This window comes from Hevea brasiliensis, unplaced genomic scaffold (assembly GCF_030052815.1).
Source record: "Hevea brasiliensis isolate MT/VB/25A 57/8 unplaced genomic scaffold, ASM3005281v1 Scaf95, whole genome shotgun sequence".
Lineage (NCBI taxonomy): Eukaryota > Viridiplantae > Streptophyta > Magnoliopsida > Malpighiales > Euphorbiaceae > Hevea > Hevea brasiliensis.
This window is the reverse complement of record NW_026615316.1, coordinates 67,490-89,657: the sequence shown is the minus strand read 5'-3', so window position 1 is coordinate 89,657 and position 22,168 is coordinate 67,490. Positions and strand designations below refer to the sequence as shown.

Sequence of the window (22,168 nt, the reverse complement as noted above, 5' to 3'; positions counted from 1 at the left end):
TCTTTCACTTTGGAAGAAGATCTGAGAAGATGCTCCTCCCTTTCCCTCTTTCTATCTTTCTAAAAATGCCTCCTTGCTCTCTTTCTATCTTTCTAAAAATGCCTCCCTTGCTCTCTATGCTCTCTATGCTCTCTATATCCCAAGAAAGTGATAAAATGGGTCTTTATATAGGCTAAGGGATTGTTCTAGAATGGGTAAAAGGGAAGGATCTAGAAAAAGTGAGGTAAAAGGTGGAGTAACGGAATGCCACGTCAAAAAATTTTCGATAAAACGACATAAGTAAGTCGGTTGTGTCGCGGGTTGTGTCGCTCTCGGCCATTTTTTTACTCAACTTCAAAATTTTTTTGCAATTCGATTTTAATCTCCTCCAAATGGCTACTCTGATCAAAATACATCAAATTTCTCCAGATTTAACCTACAAAACAAATAAATTCCAAAAATTAAACTAAGAAATGTGAAAATTGTAAAATTGACTAAATATATACTAATATCTAAAATAATAGCTATGAATAAGGGTAAATTATGTGCAAAAATTACTCCTAAATGATGATATAAAATGCATGCATCAAATTCCCCCATACTCAAACTCTTGCTTGTCCTCAAGCAAAATTTCATTAAAACTCATTTGGAAGGGAATAGAATCAGTCTTTGAAAACACAAAATTCACTAATCCAAACCACCAACTTACCTCTATCAACAAACATTCCAAATACCCACCAAAGCACAAAGTATGAAGCAAGCACTCTCAACTATTACAGAATAGCTAAGAATTAACCAATCAACCCAAGCAACAAATACCAACCAACTTCAAGAGTCAATTGTGCCAAAACAAACCTAAATGAAATAGATAGCCAATGTGTCTCAAATAGATGGTGAGTAATGTATGGAAGATTATATTGCCAAACCCATATGCAAGCATAAAAGATCTAACTCTACTAATGTAACAAGCATTTTTCAAAGAATCATTAGGTCTTTTAAGGGTTGTAATGGGGTCTAATAGGGTAAAATTGTGGTTAACAAAGAAAGGGAATAAGGTAAACAAAATATGAGAATAATATTAATCATGAAACTCAAAGTGCATCCAATATTTTTTTTTTTTTTTTTTTTTATATCAAGAGGAAAGAAATTCACAATGAATCTCAAGTGCTATCACAATGATTATACAAAGGAACTATTTTTTATGCTTATTTTATTTTATTTTATTTTGATTTTGTATGTGTCCCTATTTCATGTCACACCCAAAATTACCTTTGGGATATTTTGGTGACCTTTTCAACTTTTGACAATTACTCTAGCACTTTTCAAGATGTTTCAATCCTCCGAGATTTTTTTTTTTTTTATTATTATTATTATTATTATTATTATTATTATTTTTATATCATTATCATTTTTTTATGCACTTAATTGCTAAAATACTATTCTCATAGATAGGTGGTAGTGTTTAGGTTTAATGGCTAGGTAAATGATTTGGGTTCCAAAGAAATTAGGAGATTAAGGTTCAAGGGGGTTTGCAAGGGTTAAAATGAAATTGAGGTAGGTTAAGGCTAAATGTGAGGTTTAAAATATGAAGGAATGCCTAAATCATATTCTTATCAAATGCAAGTTAAAAATTTCGCTTTGAAAGATCTAAGATGCTTGTTCTAGGAATGGTGAGACGACAATGACCATTTTCTTCCTTAAAGGCTTATCCAGACACTCAAAACTCAAAATAACTAACTAGCACTGCATACCTAAATTGATATATTAATTTTCAGCTATTAAGTAAGAGAAAGAATAATGCTTAAGACTTTGTACCCAGCTGGAACTTTCATTCCACTAACCATCTAAAGGCAAGTGGATTGCTTGAATAAGTGGCTTATGGAATTCAAAGATAGTTTAAAAATTCAAAAATTTTAAATGAGTGAATGATATGCATGAGTGTAAATGTATAGTCAACCTAATTGCAACTAAGTATGCGTAACTAAGTATATGAGGCTATATGCAAGTGTATATACGTAGTAATGAATGTGTCACTATATGCAAATTAAAAGGAAAAATAATTTTTGCAAAAATTTACCCTCTCCCCATACTCGAATGAACATTGTCCTCAATGTTAGAAGAGTGCATGGAATGGGATAATGTGCAGAAAATGGGTAGATCATATGTGCATAAAGAATTATTACCACTGTTGCATAAGCGATAGCACAACTTGTGTTGTGATAACACAAGTGAGATGAGAATTGTTACCTCATTGAAGTGCGACCAATTTAATTAGATAAAATTTGGACAATTCTTGCACTCATTGCAAAAGAAAGCGTGCAATGGAATCCATTAATTAAATCGATTAATCTCAAAATTTTGGAATAGGGAAGTTAAGCTCAAAAATATAGCCATCAAGTGTAAATCCGAAGTAGCACATAAAAGCAAGTGAGCAATGTACTAAAAATTATAAAAGAAAAATGTATTTTATGAGGAACTAAAAAAAAAACTGAATAAGTAAATGGTTCAAGTAAAATAAAAACAACACAAGCAAAATAAGTTCAAAATATGAAGTAATTAAGCAATGAAATTAAAGACATGAAATGTTTTTTTTTTTTTTTTTTTTTTTTTTATGCTCATTTGCTTGCAATGCATTGTATCCCATCTGCACAAGGAAATTAGAACAATGTTAAACTCTGAATAAGGAGTATATAAAAAAAACTTAAAACAAATGAAAGAAAAATTGGGAGTTATGCACAAAAATGCTAAGTTTAGGTCTTTAGCTTGACCATACTTACTCAAAATTTCATGGAGAATGAGAAAGATAGCAAGTTGATATATTCTCAATTGGCTCAAACGCTAAATAATGACTCAACCTTTGTCCATTTACCTTGAAATTACAGATTTTTCACCAAAAATTTCCACAGCACCATGAGGTAAAACTTTCACAATTTTGAATGGACCTGACCACCTTGATTTTAATTTTCCTGGAAAAAATTTTAACCTTGAATTGAATAAGAGAACCAAATCTCCTTCTTTTAAGTCCTTTTTCTTGATATGCTTATCATGCCATTTTTTAGTTCTTTCTTTATAGATCCTAGCATTTTCATAAGCATCAAGTCTCAATTCTTCTAATTCATCAAGTTGCAAAAGTCTTTTATATCCAAAGACTTGCAAATCAAAATTGATTGCTCTAATGGCCCAATAAGCTTTGTGTTCTAATTCTACGCAAATGGCATGATTTCCCAAAAACTAACATATAAGGTGTAGTTCATATGGGGGTATTAAATGAGGTTCTATATGCCCAAAGAGTGTAATCTCATTTAAGGGAACAATCTTTTGGACTTATTGTGATTTTCTCCAAGATTTGCTTGATTTCTCTATTTGTGATTTCTACTTGGCCATTTGTTTGAGGGTGATATGGTGTGGCAATCCTATGCTTTACCCCATATTTTCTCATCAACTTTTCAAATTGGTGGTTGCAAAAATGGCTACCACCATCACTGATTATGGCACGTGGGGCACCAAACCTGGTCAAAACAAATTTTTTCAGAAATTTTACCACAACTTTTGCATCATTGGTAGGTGTAGCTATAGCTTCTACCCATTTAGATACATAGTCCACCCCTACCAAGATATATTTATTCCCATATGAAGATGGAAATGGCCCCATGAAATCAATTCCCCACACATCAAATAATTCAACTTCTAATATGGACTGTTGGGGCATCTCATCTCTCTTGGAAATGTTGCCTACCCTTTGGCACCTATCACACTTGCTTACAAAGTCTCTCACATGTTTAAACATTTTAGGCCAATAGAAACCTGATGTCAAGACTTTTTCAATAGTTTTTGAGACACTAAAATGACCACCATATTCAGAGGAATGACAATGGTAAATAACATCATGCATTTCTTCCTCTGGTATACATCTTCTAATTATTCCATCATTGCATCTCCTAAACAAAAGCGGTTCTTCCCAAGAATAAAATTTAACATCATGCAAGAATCTTTTCTTTTGCTGCCAAGATAAATCAGGTGGCAAGACACCACAAGACAAGAAATTCACAATATCAGCAAACCATGGAAGTGCAGAATTCAACACATACAACTGTTCATTCATGAAAAACTCATCAATTGGCACAATTTCATCATCTTTATTTTCGCTTTTTATCCTAGAAAGGTGATCACCACCACATTCTCAACACCCTTTTTATCTCTTATTTCCAAATCAAATTATTTAAGTAATAATATCCATCTAATGAATCTATATTTTGATTCTTTCTTGATCATTAAGTACTTTATTCTTTGCATGCTCAGTGAAAACAATTACCTTTGAGTTGACCAAATAAGAACGAAATTTATTGAGTGCAAATACTACCGCAAGGAACTCCTTTTCAGTTGTGGCGTAATTGACTTGAGCTTCATCAAGGGTTCGGCTTGCATAGTAAATGGCATAAGGTTTTCTATCTTTTCGGCCAAGGGCGGCTCCAATAGCAAACTCACTTGCATCACACATAATTTGAATGGCAAAGTCCAATGGGGTTGCATGATAGGAGAAATTTGTTAATGCCGTCTTTAACCTGCAAAAGCAACCATACAATCTTGATTAAAATCAAATTTAACATCATGATTCAAAAGATTTGTTAAGGGTTTAGCAAGTTTAGAAAAATCCTGAATAAATCGCCGGTAAAACCCAGCATGTCCAAGGAAACTCCGCACTCCTTTGACAGTGGTTGGAGGGGGCATTTTTTCAATAATTTCTATTTTGGCTCTATCCACTTCAATTCCCATTTATGAGTTTAATTGCGCTATAACGATTCCCTCTTGGACCATAATGTTGCATTTCTCCCAATTCAACACCAAATCATTATCAGCACATCTCTGCAAGATTTTAGACAAATTAGTCAAGCATGAATCAAAATTAGTTCCATATACTGAAAAGTCATCCATGAAGACCTCCATAATTTCTTCAATAAAATCAGAAAAAATAGCCATCATGCACCTTTGAAATGTGCCAGGCGCATTACACAATCCGAATGGCATCCTTCGATATGCAAAGGTGCCATAGGGACATGTAAAGGTAGTTTTTTCTTGGTCATCAGGATGTATTGGAATTTGAAAGAAACCAGAATATCCATCTAAGTAACAAAAGAATGAATGCTTGGCTAATCTCTCTAACATTTGATCCATAAAAGGAAGAGGAAAATGGTCTTTTCTTGTGGCATTGTTCAACTTCCTATAGTCTATGCACATTCTCCAACCTGTACTTGATTCTAGTGGGTATCAATTCATTATTTTCATTTTTAACAACTGTCACCCCACCTTTCTTTGGTACAACATGCACAGGACTAACCCACTCCTTTATCGGAAATAGGGTAAATAATTCCAGACTAGTAATTTTAGGATTTCCTTTTCACAACATCCTTCATTGTAGGATTCAATCTTCTTTGATGTTCAATGGAAGGTTTACTATTTGGCTCAAGGAAAATCCTATGCATACAAACTGTTGGACTAATTCCTTTTATATCATCAATTGCATAACCCAAAACTCTTCTATATTCTCTCAATACTCTCAACAATTTGTCATTCTCAATATTAGTCAAACATGCATTAATTATAACAGGATATGTTTCATTGGGTCCAAGAAAAGCATACGAGGTTGGAAGGAAGAGGTTTAAGATCTACCTTTGGGGCATCCTCTACCTTTAATTATGGTGGTTTGATCTCCATATTTTGCACTCCTTCAAGTTGAAAAATTGTGGCTTGGGATGTGGTGGAGAGCTTTCCAAGTATTGCAAAAATAGCCATGTTATCATCATCAATGCTCCCACCATGGACTAAGCAATTTTCAAGTGGGTCTTGTGGATAGCTTTTCTGAAATGCTCTTGAACAATCTCATCAATAATGTCTACCCGCATAAACAAGACTCAACTTCTTCATGTTTTCTTTTCATGGCTGGATTGATGTTGAATATCATTTGATCATCTCCCACTCTAAGTGTCAATTGCTCACCCTTTACATCAATTAATGCACCAATGTTGCCAAAAAGGGTCTTCCCAATAAGATAGGAACTTTTGTGTCTTCTTCCATATCCAAAATGACAAAGTCCAGGAATGTAAAATTTTCCAACCTTGATAGGCACATTTTCAAGAATGCCTTGGATACTTAATTGAGCAGTCGACCAATGAGAGATACATGTTTGTGGGCTTCAACTCTCCCATATTCAATTTTTCATATATTGAAAGAGGCATTAGGTGACACTAGCTCCAAGGTCACATAAGGCATTTGCCACCTGATTATCACCAATATGACAAGGAATGGAAAACACACGGATCTTTGAGTTTGGGAGGTAACTATACGGATTATAGCCTCGCATTGCTCTCCCAAATTGATGGTGTCATAATCTTCTAGCCTTCTCTTGTTGGAAAGAATCTCCTTCAAAAACTTGGCATAACTTCGGCATTTGGGATAGTGCCTCAGTGAATGGCACATTGATATACAATTTTTTTAGCACTTCAAGGAACTTGCCAAATTGCTTGTCTAGTTTGTGCTTGATGAATCTTTGAGGGTAGGGAAGGGTGGGTTTGTAAGGTTCAGGTGGGATGTATGGTTTCTCTGCCTCATCTTGCTCACTTTTGCTTTCTTCTTCTTTTTCATTTTCTTGCTCTCAAGAATTTTCTTCTTTTGTGCTTTCTTTTTCTTCTCTCTTGTTTTCACTCTCTTGACCTACTTTCTTACCACTTCTCAAGGTCACCAACTTACATTGTTCATGAGGGTTTTGTGGTTGGCTAGGTAGTTTCCCATAGGAATTGCTTCCTGATGAGCTTGCTTGTTGCGCCAATTGAGTCTCCAACATGCGGTTGTGGACTTGTAATTGATCCATGGTTTGTCTCATGTGTTGCATTTCTTCCTCCAATTTGCTATTCATCTTGCTTTGTTCAGCAAAAAATTTCTCCATCATGTTCTCCAAGGATGGCTTCGGTTCATGGGATGGAAGGGATTGTTGTGCTCTTGCTTGATATCCAGGTGGTGGCTGCCTTGTGGGCTGAAATTGAGGCTGAAATTGAGGCTTGTTCTTCTGCATAAAGCTGGTTATGAGCATAATTTGAGCTTTGGCCTTGTTGAGCAAAAGTTGCTTGTGGTCTCCATGTTGAGTTGTTCATATTAGTATAAGAATTTCCCATAGGTTTTTGTTGATAACCTCCTGCATAAGCAGCTTGCTCTTGCAAATAATCATCACCATAAGAAGAATAATTAACTCCACAACTTTGAGTTCCATTTGTGAAGGCAACTTGTTGCATAGTTGTAGGAGTTGAGGTTGTTGCCTTTGTGCAAAAATCACTAAGAAACTGAGTCAACTGATCAAATCTTGCATTCATGTAGCTAACTGAGTCAAGTTCATAGATCGACTTTCTTTGGCTCAAGTGCTCTAGGATTTCCCCATAAATGGGTATTATGAGCAATCTTCTCTAATAGATCATAGCATTCTTCACTTGTCATTCTCATGAAATCTCCTCACCTTGTGAATCAATTGTGTTTCTTATGGTGGAGTAACTCAGTGTAGAAATTCAACAATCATCCATTTGGGTATTTGATGATGAGGATATTGCCTTTCTTGCTCCTTATATATCATCCTAGTTTCTTACAAAGTTTCATCTTGGGTTGGTTTAAAAGATACCCTCAAATTCCTCTAATGAGTAGTTTTCCTGTGGGAAAAATTGAGATAGAAAAGCTTGAGATAGCTGCTCCCAAGTAGCTATAATAGCTTGGGAGTGAGTCATACCACTCCAATCTGAATCCAGAAGAGAAAATGGAAATAATGTGAGCCGAATAACTTCATCAGAAACTCCAGGTTGTCTTTGTGTACCACATATCATCAAAAAGTTCTTCAAATGAGAATGAGGATTTTCAAGTGGGCTACCTCCAAATTGTGAATTCTGAACCATTTGAATAAGACGATTTTAATTCAAATTGATTAGCTCCAATAATAGGTGCATATCTCTCACATCAGTACATCTAGGAAAAGCATAGTCTAACATGGATCTTCTTTGAGGATCATTTTGATTAACCACGATTTTGCCCGCTTTGCTCATTTGCTCCATTGTTTCCATCAATAGCTCTATTTTGATTCTCCATATTTTCTATTGTCTCCTCTTGCTCAAATATTTGTTGTTCTTCTTTTTCTGCTTCTTTTCTTCTCTTGTACTCCTTTTTGTTGGCTCGATGAATTTTTCAATTTAGGTTGAACAACAATTGATATCACTTGTGCTTTTCGATCGTCTCATAAACAAGAAAAGTACCGAAAAACACAAGGAACAATAGTGAAAATAAAAGAAAATAAAAATTCTAATTAGCTTAAAACAATTAAAATCCAACTTAAAACAAACAATTCCGACAGCGCCAAAAACTTGATACGGTGTCGCAAGTGCGGGTCACGATGAGTATAGTTTTAAAAATTGATATCGATCCACAGGGAATTGTGCTTAAATTGGAAATAAAAGTATAAGCAAATTAGAATGACAAAAATTAAAAGATATTAAAAATAAAATCTAAAAATTAAAATTAAGACAAAAATTAAAGATGTAAAATGAAATTTGGAATTAAAATTGGTATTTGAGGAATTAAAACTAGATCAATCAATTAACTAAAATTAATTAAACTAGATTACCCAAAAAATTAATTTGAAATATCTATTTATGAAATTGAGAGAAATTAAATCTAAATTCAATAAAAATAAAAATAAAGTGATTATAGAAATTGGATTTAAATTGGATTTAAATTTAAATTGCTATTTATGAGGTTTGGAGGATTTATATCTAATTTCAATGAAAAATAAATTGATTCTAGAGATTGGATTTTCAATATTGTTTGCATGTGGTTTTTCCCTAATTTAGCCAAACACATGAGAATTGCAATTTTGAGGGAAATCAATTCTTAAATTTTTGAAACCTTTTTCAAGCATCTCAAAATTGGTTTTCATTAAATCAAACCCTGTTTTCACACGGTATTTCAAATCTAACAAAAACCCAATTAATGCTCTAATTGATTTTTGGAAAGTTCCCCTTAATCTTCTTAGCTTATTTCTAACACCAAGAAAATAAAGTTTATTGCAAGATTATCCATCCCCAATATTCACTTTTCAGTCCATCTATTAAGGATTAAAACTTAACTTAATGAGGGCCCATTCATCAAGCAAGGAAATAAGCACACAAGCAATAAATCAAAATATAACAATCTTCATTTAAATGGCTAAATCAGTTCAAAACCACAAAACAAATCAATATTTACAAACCCATCTCTAGAATCTCAATCAACTACTCACAAATCATTGTTTAAAGACAAACCCAAATGAAGAAATGAAGAAATAATGGAAATGTAAGCTAAAAGGGGTAGAAAAACCCAGCAAATTTGCAGCAGGATCTCTGCAGAAAAGTGCAGAAACTTGATCCTTGCTGCTGCTGGAAGAAGATGCAGAAGATGCTCCTCCCTTTCCCTCTTTCTATCTTTCTAAAAATGCCTCCCTTGCTCTCTTTCTATCTTTCTAAAAATGCCTCCCTTGCTCTCTATGCTCTCTATGCTCTCTATATCCCAAGAAAGTGATAAAATGGGTCTTTATATAGGCTAAGGGATTGTTCTAGAATGGGTAAAAGGGGGAAGGATCTAGAAAAAGTGAGGTAAAAAGGCTGGAGTAACGGAAATGCCACGTCAAAAAATTTTCCAGTAAAAACGACATAAGCCGAGTCAGTTGTGTCGCGGGTTGTGTCGCTCTCGGCCATTTTTTTTTCTCAACTTCAAAATTTTTTTTTGCAATTCGATTTTAATCTCCTCCAAATGGCTACTCTGATCAAAATACATCAAATTTCTCCAGATTTAACCTACAAAACAAATAAATTCCAAAAATTAAACTAAGAAATGTGAAAATTGTAAAATTGACTAAATATATACTAATATCTAAAATAATAGCTATGAATAAGGGTAAATTATGTGCAAAAATTACTCCTAAATGATGATATAAAATGCATGCATCAATAATATAATAGTATATCATATAATATACATTTTAATTATTTATTAATTATGTAATATTTCATTATAAAATATAAATATAAATATGAATTAACATATATATGGTATAAAAGTATATTTATAATTAAGAATTAGGTAATTTAATGTATTTATTATTAAAATTATTAAAAAAATATAGAGAAATAAAATATAATAATAGGTTATATTTAGTTCGTAATTATATATATATATATATATATATATATATATATATATATTAAAAATATATAATACATCGAAGAAAAATAAAAAAAAAATATATGTATAAATTTGGTTCTCAATTTGATTCTGGTTCAGTATAGTTTCAATTTAGTTTCGTTATGATTCCTATTCAATTCTTAGTGAAAAACTAAAATCGAACCAAAGTATTTAAATACCTTCGGTTTGGTACGGTTCATCGGTTTTGTTCGAGACCGAGAACTGTGCACAGCCCTGGCAAACCTAATTTATTACAAACATAAATATGTGAGATTCAAGTACTTAATAAGTGATTCTTAACATGCAGATATTAGATAAACTGAGAAATCCATTCAAAGAAATCCATTTCAAGGATATATCCAATTTCATTTGGAATGCAATTTCGTGTTTGATATAGCTAAATAAAATAAAGAATTAGTATATTTTAGCAAACACAAAAAATCTAATAACTAAAATGGCTTAAAATTTAATTACACCCCAAAAAAGTTTAATTTAGCTCATTTTAATTTTTTATCTAATTTAACTTAAAAGTTTCAATTTAAACTCAATTTAACCTAAAAATAAAAAATAAAAAAAAATTGAGCTTCTAATTTTTTGTTTTCTTGGGCTTAAATCAAGAAACCAAAAAATTTAATCCCAAAATTAAAATATTAAACTTCTTAATTTTTTATTTAAATCAAGAAATCAAGAAATTTAATCAATAAAATTTAATTTTTGGACTAAATTAAGCTTAAATTGAAACTTTTGTACTAATTTGGATAAAAAGTTGAAAATTGGCTAAATTAAACTTCCCCAATAAATATAGGGACTAAATTGAAAATTTTATTAAAGTAAAATTATTTGTCAAATAAGGATTTTGCATTATTATTTTTTATGAAAATAAAAAAGCTTCCCATTTTTTTTTTAAAAAATACACATTTGATTAATGGTTTATATCTTTAATTCTATGGTCTTTAATATTTAAATATATCTATATTATAATCTTTTTTTCATTCTTTTAAATGGCATCAAACATCATCATTTGTCATCATATTAAATTTACATGTTTAATTTAATTAAAAGTAAATTATTCAAATTAAATTTAAAAAAACATATATAAAAATAATTTTTTATTATCTCAACATATAATTAATGAATAAAATATAAAACTTAGCATTGATTAATAGTTGAAAACATATCACTCATTTAATAAGCGTAAGTTTGAATTCTCATTTTTCTATTCCCTTCACTCAAAAAAATAAAATAAAATAAAAAATAAATCCACCTTGATCTATCTTTTTATAAAAATAACATGCAAATAACTTTTTTTAACTATATAATTTTATATGAGATAAAATTTAAATTTTTTATTATTTGAAATTTGTTTATTAGAAAAAGTTTTTTTATTTGAGATACTTAAGCAATGAATCAATGAAAAATACTTTCTTAATTAAAAAAAATTAAGTTATTTAAAAAAAACTTCTTTCTTTCAAACAATAAAGTTATTTTGAAAATATTAATAATTTTATTAAAATATAAAAAATAACTTATACATGCATATATAAATACATATAAATATTATAATATATAATACCTGAAAAATGTCAAGTGGAAAATGAAATTTTAATTCTGATATATTAAAAGATAAATTATTATTTGATTTCTAAATATCAATATTATTTATATGTTTATATTCTCTAAATAATAATTTTAATTAAAACAAAAATAAACATATTTTATTAAATTAATTCAAATAAATAATAATGAAATTATAATAAATTTCATAAAATTCAATTTTATTTATATATTAAAAATAATTTTTTTAAAATAATTTATATTTAATTGTCCTTTTCATGATTGATTTCTCATGTCATATATTTGCACGGAATCATGATCCCACTGTATAATAACTCCATAAGTATTTTGTTTATGAGATAATTTGGCCTTTTGCTTCTCCAGCTTTGGCATCAACTTGGAAAAACATTAGCCGAGCAGGCTGCTTGGGAATTTGCAGAAGACAACAGGATGGACTTGGTTACAATAAATCCCGTGTTTGTCGTCGGTCCTCTTTTGCAGCCAACTATTAATCATTCTGTGGAGATGTTTTTGAACCTCATAAATGGTATGCTCCAGCAACTATTTATGATACATATAAGCTATCTTCCATGTAAATTTCAAGTATTTAATGTTGGCTTCACCTTGACAAATTTCTGGACTCTTATATGATGACATGTCCATATGATTACCAAATAGCTTGAAAGTTTTGCCTTAATTTAACCACACAATTTTACATGATTTCTTGGGAAGCAATCGATCGATTTTTTTTTTTTCTTTAATTGCAGGAGCTCAAGTATCCTGATGCATATTATAGATATGTTGATGTAAGAGATGTTGCATATGCACATATTCAAGCTTTGGAGATTCCTTCAGCTTAGTGGCAGATATTGTTTAATTGAGAGAGACCTTCACTTCTCTGAGGTTCTGGAAGATTGTGCATCAACATTATCCTACATTGCAACTTCCAGAAAAGTATTGTTTTTTTATTTTTTTGCAATCTATTGAATAATGCTTATGTTGGACTAGCTATATTGATGAACAAGTTTTATAATTATGAGACTTCAGTAAGGATCATGGAATATGATCTGAAGTTCATTATAAAATGGATATGAACCCTTAATGACTTATCATAAACGTCTGCCGATTCCGACAGTTAAGGGTCTTATTTTGTTTGTCCATGGCAGGAGTGGCCCTGGATTGAATTACTTAACAAAGTATGGGATATCAAAGGAAAAAGCGAAAACTTTGGGTATTGACTTCATTCCTTTGGAGGTGAGTTTGAAGGACACTATTGAAAGCTTGAAGTAGAAGGGCTTCCTTAGCATTTGATTTTGGCTGTTGGATGGAAAGCAAGGCAAATATTACATTGACCTTTCAGCTTCATTGTCTTTAGCTCCCTACTGCAGCAAGAAATTGTTGCTCTTCAAGATTGTCTTCATTTGAAATAAGTGGACGAACACATTTATAAATAAATAGTAATGTTTGTATATATTGTGTAAAATAAATAATATTTCATGCGTCACTTGTTTGACTGGTAGATGAAGTTCATTTTAAGTCGGTGATTTTCTATCAAGTTTGGTCAAATTCATCCCTATCGGCACAGCAGAAAGATTTGACAGAATTACAATTGCTTGTTCTGATTTTACGAAGGCCAGCCATTCAGATTTTGGATGTTTCAAGTACTGCTAGTTCCTGTAATTTATACAAAAACTGATTTCCCTGGAAAAGGCGAAAATTTTCTGTTATTTGCACTGAATGAACAATTGAATACCATATTAAGCAAACTATTTAATATCAGAGAAATTATAAACAAAAATGCGGTATTCACAGCTCTGTGTATTGCATGTTGGATGATCAAAACAGAGGTCTTGACTGAGAAACTAAACCCTGAAACATGTTTTTCAAAGAAGTGAGCAAAACTCTCATCGTCCAGGTTCATTTCTTTTTTGGATAAGTCAGGTTTTATTAGAGAAATTCAGGAAAAACTTAACAAAGTAAGCCAAACTAAGACCTTGATCAACAGATCAACCCCATGGAACACCCAACCTATGGCTTATGTGTTAAGTGAAAAAATCTGGGACAGTTACAAGACCAACATGTTGCATTTGTGAAGTCCAAAACCACCAAAAATGGTACACACAACTTGGGAAATTATAGCAGCAGAGAACCACTCTAATACAACATGTTTCATTTCTGCTTCCAGCTCAACAAGATTTATTTTATAACTGCCAGCTTTTCAGAGATGTTCTCTGAATAGTCATCAAGCAGGAATCTTATCCCTGTAAGCTTTACTCCGGGATGCTGAGGACACAACCTGCACAGGCTAGTGCATCTCTGTCATCTTTGCCGCCAGTGAAGTTGTGAAGATGACTGCTGCATGGAGGGTTTTGACATTGATGATATTTTGGCATCTGTTTCAAGCCAGAACTATTATTAAGTGACAAATTTACATTGCAAGCAATAATTAGGAGAATTTCATATACGAGTGCTTACTATTCATTGCATTGCTTGTTTTTGAACACAGAATTGAAGTAGAGTGCTTACACTATGTTTTTACTGTCCAACCACTGCACAAATAATCTGAGTTAGAAGTTTCACTTCCAACCACTGCACACATAATCTGAGTTAAAAGTTTCACTCTAGATCTTTTAAATGTTTTTTCGAGAAGGAGACATACCTTTTTATGAATCTTCTGGCAGCAGACTCCAAAGTTGTAATCCAATGCGTGGAAATTCTTGTGTGGAAGGCCCAACCCATTAATTGTGGTTCTGCGAATGCGAATTCTGTCAAGCCAATCAAGTAATTGCTGCCATGACATTGTTTTGGTTTTTAATGTTTGTTCTAATAACTTCTGCACATTGAATCAAAATTAATCCTTTATCCACGAAAAGAAAATGAAGGCAGAATTACATAACAAAAAGAATAAGATGGATAGTAGCATGACCCGCCAATGCATTAATTCAGCAACCCTTTGCATATGCTCTCCACTTTCCTATTTTAGAATTTCAACAGCATCCCTATGATTCCTCATACTTGATGAACCAGTGTTCGGATAAAGTGAAGTCCAGTCAAAATGATTCAGAATTCATATCCCACTCATCAAGAACATATGCATGCAGAAATTTACTCTTGGATAGAAAATAAGGTTTAAGATAAATAAGGCTTCAATTTGGGACAAATGCTTTACATATTTTGGAGGAACTTCTGGATGCTCCATTTTTCCTGAAAATCCAAATTAAATGAAAGTAAAACTATGGGTTTTTTATGTTTCTTGTCTGGAAGAAATATGCTGTTGAATCTCACTTTGTTTTCAGAACAAGTGGTCTTTCAACCTCTGCATTTAGCAGTACAAAAATCTGAATAAATACCAAACAATGAAGAAATGCTGTTTATTTAACCTGCAAAGGAATGATGAATGTGAAAGAGAAGTTGAGTAGATGACAACGGCCTTCATCACAATGAATTCCCATCCTAGAGTTTAGAAGCTTAAAGCAAAACATTCTAGGACAATGAGAAAGGGACAAAAAATTGGTAACAATAAGAACAAATTTTAACTCTTGCCCCAGTCATGAAAGAGAATAAACTAATTCTCACCTTAAACATCAATTCACAACTCTTTTTAAGTGATATAATAGTATTGCAAGATGTCAACCTGAAACAGCAATACAAAATAAGAAACTAAGTCCAAGAATTTTAAATTGAAAAACTAGCTTGGGTTCTCAAATACAGATAAGATAAGATTGGAGGAAAGGAAATACTTGAAGATAGGTCTGATGGATTCTTCTAATTGGTTTTCGTAATTGCCATTTGGTGAATGCGAATCCATCTTCCATCAATTAAGATATTTGGAATGTCGGCAATCTTGGGCCAATCCACGTCCATGTTCTTCTTTGCATCTTTCGGCAGTTGAGGACAGTTAACTATCTCTAAATATTCCAATGCGATGAGGTTGCCCATCCACTCCTGTAAAGATATCAATTAGGAAACTTTCGATTAGGAGTTGGAGCAGAGTGGGAACATAATGAAGTCCCTTTGGGAGGGGCACCAATTTGAACATGTTTCGGAAATGAGGAAGATAAATGATGTTCCTCTTAGATAGAAAATTTGAAATCCTAGGATGTAGGGTTCCCAATTTATTAGGGACGTAAACAACTGTAACCCTGAGATTCCTCTTACTTGATGAGCCAGGATAAGTGGAAAGTGAAAGCAGTGGTGAGCAGTTTTCAGTATGAACCGAAAAATCGAACTGAACTGAATTAATTATGTTCAATCCGTTTGGTTTTGAAATTCAATCAATTTGGTTCAGTTTATGAATTTTAATGATTTTGATTTGTTATAACAAGTACGCAAATCTAAGGCACACACACAAATCGCACAATCACACAGTATTGAAAAGAGAAGAAGAATAACATAGGATTTAACGTGGTTCAACCGTAAGGTCTACGTCCATGGGCAAGACAAGAGAAAAAGTTCCACTATGATGAAAAGAGCAAGATACAATCAATCAGAACTCTCAAACCCTAACCCAGTGTGTTTCCCGAGTGTCTCACAACTCTATCACAAATTATAGAAACTTTAAAAGATCTTTTAGATTTGGTTTGGTTGTCCCTTAGGCTCTGTTTGGATGGGGTGAGGGAAGGGTAAATAAAGGCAAGGAGGGATAAGTAATTATTATAACCCTGTTTGGAAAGGGGTGAGCAAATGAAGAGTAAGGGTTGTTAGTAGTTTGATTCAGTCAATAAAGACCTATTCTACAGGAGATATTTACTGCTGCTAGAAGTTAGGAAAGTTTTTTTTTTACTTCTATTTCTGCTGTAATCTTTAGCATATTTTACGATGATTCTGTTTTATGTGAAGGCTATATAATGCCTAACTATTGCACTAATAAGGGATCACTTTGAAATCCAATTGCTCTGGTTTATTATTTCTCTTGTGAACCTTTACAATTGGTATCAGAGCCCCACTGGCCCTGAGGAAATAACAAATCTTTGAGTGATCAAACACAGCAAGATGAGTGACGATAAGACATTAACAAAAATTCCACACTTTGATGGTCACTATGACCATTGGAGTGAGCTGATGGAGAATCTTCTTAGAGCTAAAGGTCTGTGGAGTTTAATAGAAAATGGTTTTGAAGAACCAAAGGGAGAAATGTTGTGAAGCCAATGGACCCAACTTGAAGATGCTAGAACCAAGGATCATCAAGTAAAGCACTATCTATTTCAAGCTATCGACAGAATTGTTTTTGAACAGATCCTGGACCGCCGCACAGCGAAAATAGTCTGGGATTCAATGAAGAAGAAGTTTGGAGGAAATTCGAAAGTGAAGAAATCTCTTCTTAACGCATTAAAAAGGGAATTTGAAGTGCTTGAAATGAAGAGGGAGGAGTCTATCGATGAATATTTTGCAAGGGTAATGTGATAGCAAACAATATGATGAGTATTGGAGAAGAGATGACGGATACCAAAATTGTTGAGAAAATTTTGCGTACCCTCACAGGAAAATTCACGTATGTCTGCGTGTCAATTGAAGAATCCAAAGACACCGAAACCATGACAGTTGATGAGCTACAGAGTACCTTAGTCGTTCATGAACAGAAGTTTAAACGAGCTCGCAAGGATGATGAAGATCAGGTACTCAAGATTGAAGGACGTTCATCTGCTAGCAGAGGAAGGGGCTCTGGCAGAGGAAGGGGTCGTGGCAGAGGAAGAGCTGTATTCAACAAAGCCACTGTTGAATGCTACAAGTGTCATGATTTAGGACATTTTCAATATGAAATTCCTAAATCAAACAAAGAAGCTAACTATGCCGAATTAGAAGAAGAGGATGAGTTATTGCTGATGGCGTATGTTGAGCTTCATGAGACAAACAGAAGTGACGCCTGGTTTGTGGATTCTGGGTGCTCTAACCACATGTGTGGTAACCAGGAAATGTTTTCAAGCTTAGACACCAGTTTCACCCATTCAGTCAAGCTTGGAAACAACGCAAGAATGAAGGTTATTGGAAAAGGAGAAGTAAAGTTGAGTGCGAAAGGGTGCGCTATACTGTAAGTGATGTATATTGTGTTCCAGAGCTAAGAAACAATCTGCTTAGTGTTGGGCAGCTGCAAGAGAAAGGTGTAGCAGTCTTATTCAAAGATGGAGTGTGCAGTCTCTATCATCCATTGAAGGGAAAGATGGCTGAATCAGTGATGAGTGCAAACCGGATGTTCATTTTGCTTGGAGAATCACCTGCTGCTGCAGAAAATGAGAAGTGTCTACAAGTAGGTAGTCCAGATGAGTCAATTCTGTGGCATCACCGTTATGGACATCTTAGTTATAAAGGACTACGCACGTTGAACAGCAAAGAAATGGTAATTGGTTTGCCTCAAATTACAGAACCAGATTCTACGTGTGAGGCTTGTATGAAGGGCAAACAGCATCGAACTCAAATCCCTAAGAAAAGCAACTGGAGAGCTACTGAGCAATTAGAGCTGATTCATGCTGATCTTTGTGGGCCTATCACACCAGCCTCAAACAGTCACAAGAGGTACCTTTTATGCTTTATAGATGATTTTTCAAGGAAAGCCTGGTGTTATTTTCTTGTTGAAAAGTCAGAAACCTTCTACCATTTTAAATGCTTTAAAGTACTTGTGGAAAAGGAAACTGGTTTGCCGATTAAGTGTTTGAGAACAGACAGAGGAGGGGAATTCAACTCAGTGAGTTCAATGACTCATAAGCAACAAGGAGAGAAGCGACAAGCGACCACTTATACTCCACAACAAAATGGAGTAGGCGGCGCAAGAATCGGACGATAATGAACCTAGTGAGAGCGATGTTGGCGGAAAGAACCTACCCAAAGTTTATTGGCTCGAAGTCATGCGGTGGACATTTCATATCTTGAACAGATCGCCTACCTTGGCTGTTAAAGATAGGACTCCAGAAGAAGCGTGGAGCGGTGAAAAGCCTACTGTGGATTATTTCAGAGTTTTTGGGTGCGTTGGATATGTTCACATACTAGATTCAAAGCGAACAAAGCTTGAAGACAAGAGTGTGAGCTGCGTATTCTTTGGATTCAGCAATAAATCCAAAGGATACAGAATGTTTGATCCTATTAACAAGAGAATTGTTCTTAGTCGAGATGTGATTTTTGACGAAAATCAGCCATGGGATTGGAGCAAAAATCAACAAGAAGAACAGGAATTTGAATTGGAGTGGGGTGATAACATCAGTCAAATTGCAAGCGGAGAAGAGAATATTGTTGAACCAGAACCTGATGTTCATCCACCTCTGGAAGTCACTCCAGATGTCGAAAGAAATCTTGCAGCAAGGGAGGGCAGAACCCGACGTCCCCCTGAACGACTAACTGATTTTGTTTCAGGTGAAGGTCTATCTGAAGAAGATGAAGCAAATATGATGGCCTATCTTGTAATTTCAGATCCAACGAGCTATAAAAAAGCAGTGAAGGAGAGAAAATGGAGATTAGCCATGGATGAAGAAATAAGATCCATTGAGAAAAACAACAGTTGGTGTCTGATGGAGTTACCAACTGAAGCAAAGAAGGTCGGTGTGAAATGGATTTATAAAACAAAATTGAATGAGCATGGTGAGGTCGACAAATACAAAGCAAGACTTGTCATAAAAGGGTACACCCAGCAATACGGAATAGATTATACTGAAGTATTCGCACCAGTGGCTAGAATGGATACAGTTCGAATGATTATAGCTTTGGCAGCTCAAAAGGGATGGAAATTACACCAGTTGGATGTTAAATCGGCGTTCTTGCATGGAGAATTGGAAGAAAACGTTTATGTTGAACAGCCAAAAGGTTACGAAAAAGAAGGGTGTGAGCAAATGGTGTACAAATTAAGAAAGGCTCTCTATGGGTTAAAATAGGCACGAGCACGGTTTAGCCGTATAGAAGCTTATTTTTACGAAGAAGGCTTCACAAGCAGTTCTAACGAACAAACTCTGTTTGTCAAAAGGAGGAAAGAAAATTTTGATCGTGAGTATTTATGTGGATGACTTGTTATATACGGTGATGATGAAGAGCTACTTGCGAAATTTAAATGCTCCATGGAGAAAGAATTCGACATGATGATTTGGGACCGATGAAGTTTTCCTTGGCATCGAAATTATCCAAAAGATGATGGTATATTTATTTGTCGGAGGAAATATCTTTGGCGAGGTCCTACAACGGTTTGGAATGGAAAACCATAATCCCGTGAGCAATTCGATTGTTCTGGGCAACAAATTAGAGGATGAAGGAGGAGAAAAAGCGGATGCAACCGGTTTAAGCAGATGGTGGGTAGTCGATGTATCTCACGATTACTCGACTGATCTTATGTTTGTTGTAAGTCTCATAAGTCGTTTTATGGCCAATCCCACAAAGCTCCATTTCTTTGTCATAAAGCGAGTGCTAAGATATCTAAAGGGCACAATAGATTATGGAGTATTTTACGGGAGGGTGGAGAAAATTGCTTCATGGGATTCTGAGACTGATTATGCCGGTGACATGGTTGATAGCAAAAGTACCTCTAGATATGTGTTTTTATTGAGTGGAGGTGCTGTGGCATGGTCTTCACGCAAGCAACCTATTGTTACCTTGTCAACCACAGAGGCTGAGTTTGTAGCAGCTGCTGCTTGTGCTTGTCAGGCGATATGGATGAGAAGAGTACTAGAAGACATTGGCCAGTCACAAGAAGAGGCTACAATCTTAATGTGTGATAATGTTTCGACAATTAAATTATCGAAACATCCTGTCCTACATGGGCGCTCCAAGCATATAAGAGTAAGATTCCATTTTCTTAGAGATTTAGTCAAAGAATGCATTGTTGATTTACAATTCTGTGGTACCAAAGATCAGCTAGCAGACTTAATGACTAAACCGCTCAAGTTAGATGCTTTCCAGAAGTTACGGCAAGGACTGGGACTTATTCAGTTTTGAACTAATTCTTTTACAGAAGGAATAAGTTCAAGGGAGGGATTGTTAGTAGTTTGATTCAGTCAATAAAGACCTATTCTACAGGAGATATTTACTGCTGCTAGAAGTTAGGAAAGTTTTTTTTTTATTTCTATTTCTGCTGTAATCTTTAGCATATTTTACGATGATTCTGTTTTATGTGAAGGCTATATAATGCCTAACTATTGCACTAATAAGGGATCACTTTGAAATCCAATTGCTCTGGTTTATTATTTCTCTTGTGAACCTTTACAAGGGTAAGTAAGGGTAAGGCTTACCCTCCCTTACTCCTCAAATCCTAATTTTTCTCACACCCCAAATTGGGGTGTAAGCAGGGGGAGGTGAGAGATGAAAATTATTTTATTTTTTATTTTCCTATTGTGTCTTTAATTTTTTATTAAAAATTCAATTATACCCATTAAAAATAAACCTAGTTTACCAATACAAACAAATGTTTTCTCTCTCAAGTGGTCATATCTAATATCTTCGCTCTCGTGGATTTTGAATTCTTGTAGAAAAAATGTTAGTTTTATCTTTTTATTTAATTTCAGTTATTAAATCATTCGTTCTTTCAATAGTTTGCTGCAATTATTATGCTCCAATTGTCAAAAAATTTTTTGCTAAATAATTCATTCTTTATTCAATTCTTTTTTGTATTACTTTATAGATATCTAAGTTGAATGTTGAAATAGTACATGCCATGGTCTGACATAAAAAGACAATCGAAAATGTAAATTATAGGTCACTAAACTAAAAATAAAATGCCTTAATTTTCTAAATAATTCATTCTTTATTCAATCATTGTTTGTATTATTTTATAGATATCTAAGTTAAATGTTGAAATAGTACATGTCATGGTATGACATAAAAAAATAATAAAAATGCAAATTATAGGTCACTAAACTAAAAATAAAAAGCCTTAATTTACATATTAAAAAAAATAAAGAATAAATTTTATCTAATAGAAAAAAGTATTTTTATAATTTTAATAATTATTTACCATTCTTTCACCTCTTTCCAAACATAAAGAATATACATTACCTCTCCTTACCTTTCCATTAATTCACCTCTTTCCAAACATGAGATTTTTTTTATTGTAACCCTTCTTACCCTTCTCTCTCCTTACCCTCCCTTATCTTCCCATTAATTACCCTTCCCTCACCCCATCCAAACAGAGCGTTAGTAATCAGTTTGATTCAATTTTCAAAATTCTTGATTTTCAGTCATCGGTTTTATTGGTTCGGTTCGATTCGGAACTGAACCAACCTTTGCGCACCCCTAATTAATTACCCTTCTCTCACCCCATCCAAACAGAGCCTAAGTGAAAGTCCAATCAGATTTATTCAGGATTCATATCCATTATCATTTGTCAAGAACACAAGGGCCACAAGAAATCTCCTGAAAATTTTATCATAATGCGAATAAATTGTGAAGGATTAAAATAAAAAAAAAAAGGGAAAAAAAAAAA

At 33.6% G+C, this 22,168-nt stretch overlaps 2 long non-coding RNA genes across 2 annotated transcripts; both read right to left on the bottom strand.

Annotated features, from left to right (window-relative positions):
* Positions 1-9,177: 9,177 nt before the first annotated feature.
* On the bottom strand, positions 9,178-9,989 carry LOC131177841 (uncharacterized). The gene is made up of 2 exons (XR_009147108.1): positions 9,959-9,989; positions 9,178-9,836 (listed from the first exon to the last, which is right to left on the bottom strand). It is a non-coding gene; the product is annotated as an uncharacterized LOC131177841 (long non-coding RNA).
* Positions 9,990-13,725: 3,736 nt separating this feature from the next.
* Positions 13,726-15,437, bottom strand: LOC131177840 (uncharacterized). The gene is made up of 3 exons (XR_009147107.1): positions 14,438-15,437; positions 14,254-14,327; positions 13,726-14,171 (listed from the first exon to the last, which is right to left on the bottom strand). It is a non-coding gene; the product is annotated as an uncharacterized LOC131177840 (long non-coding RNA).
* Between the last annotated feature and the right edge of the window lie 6,731 nt (positions 15,438-22,168).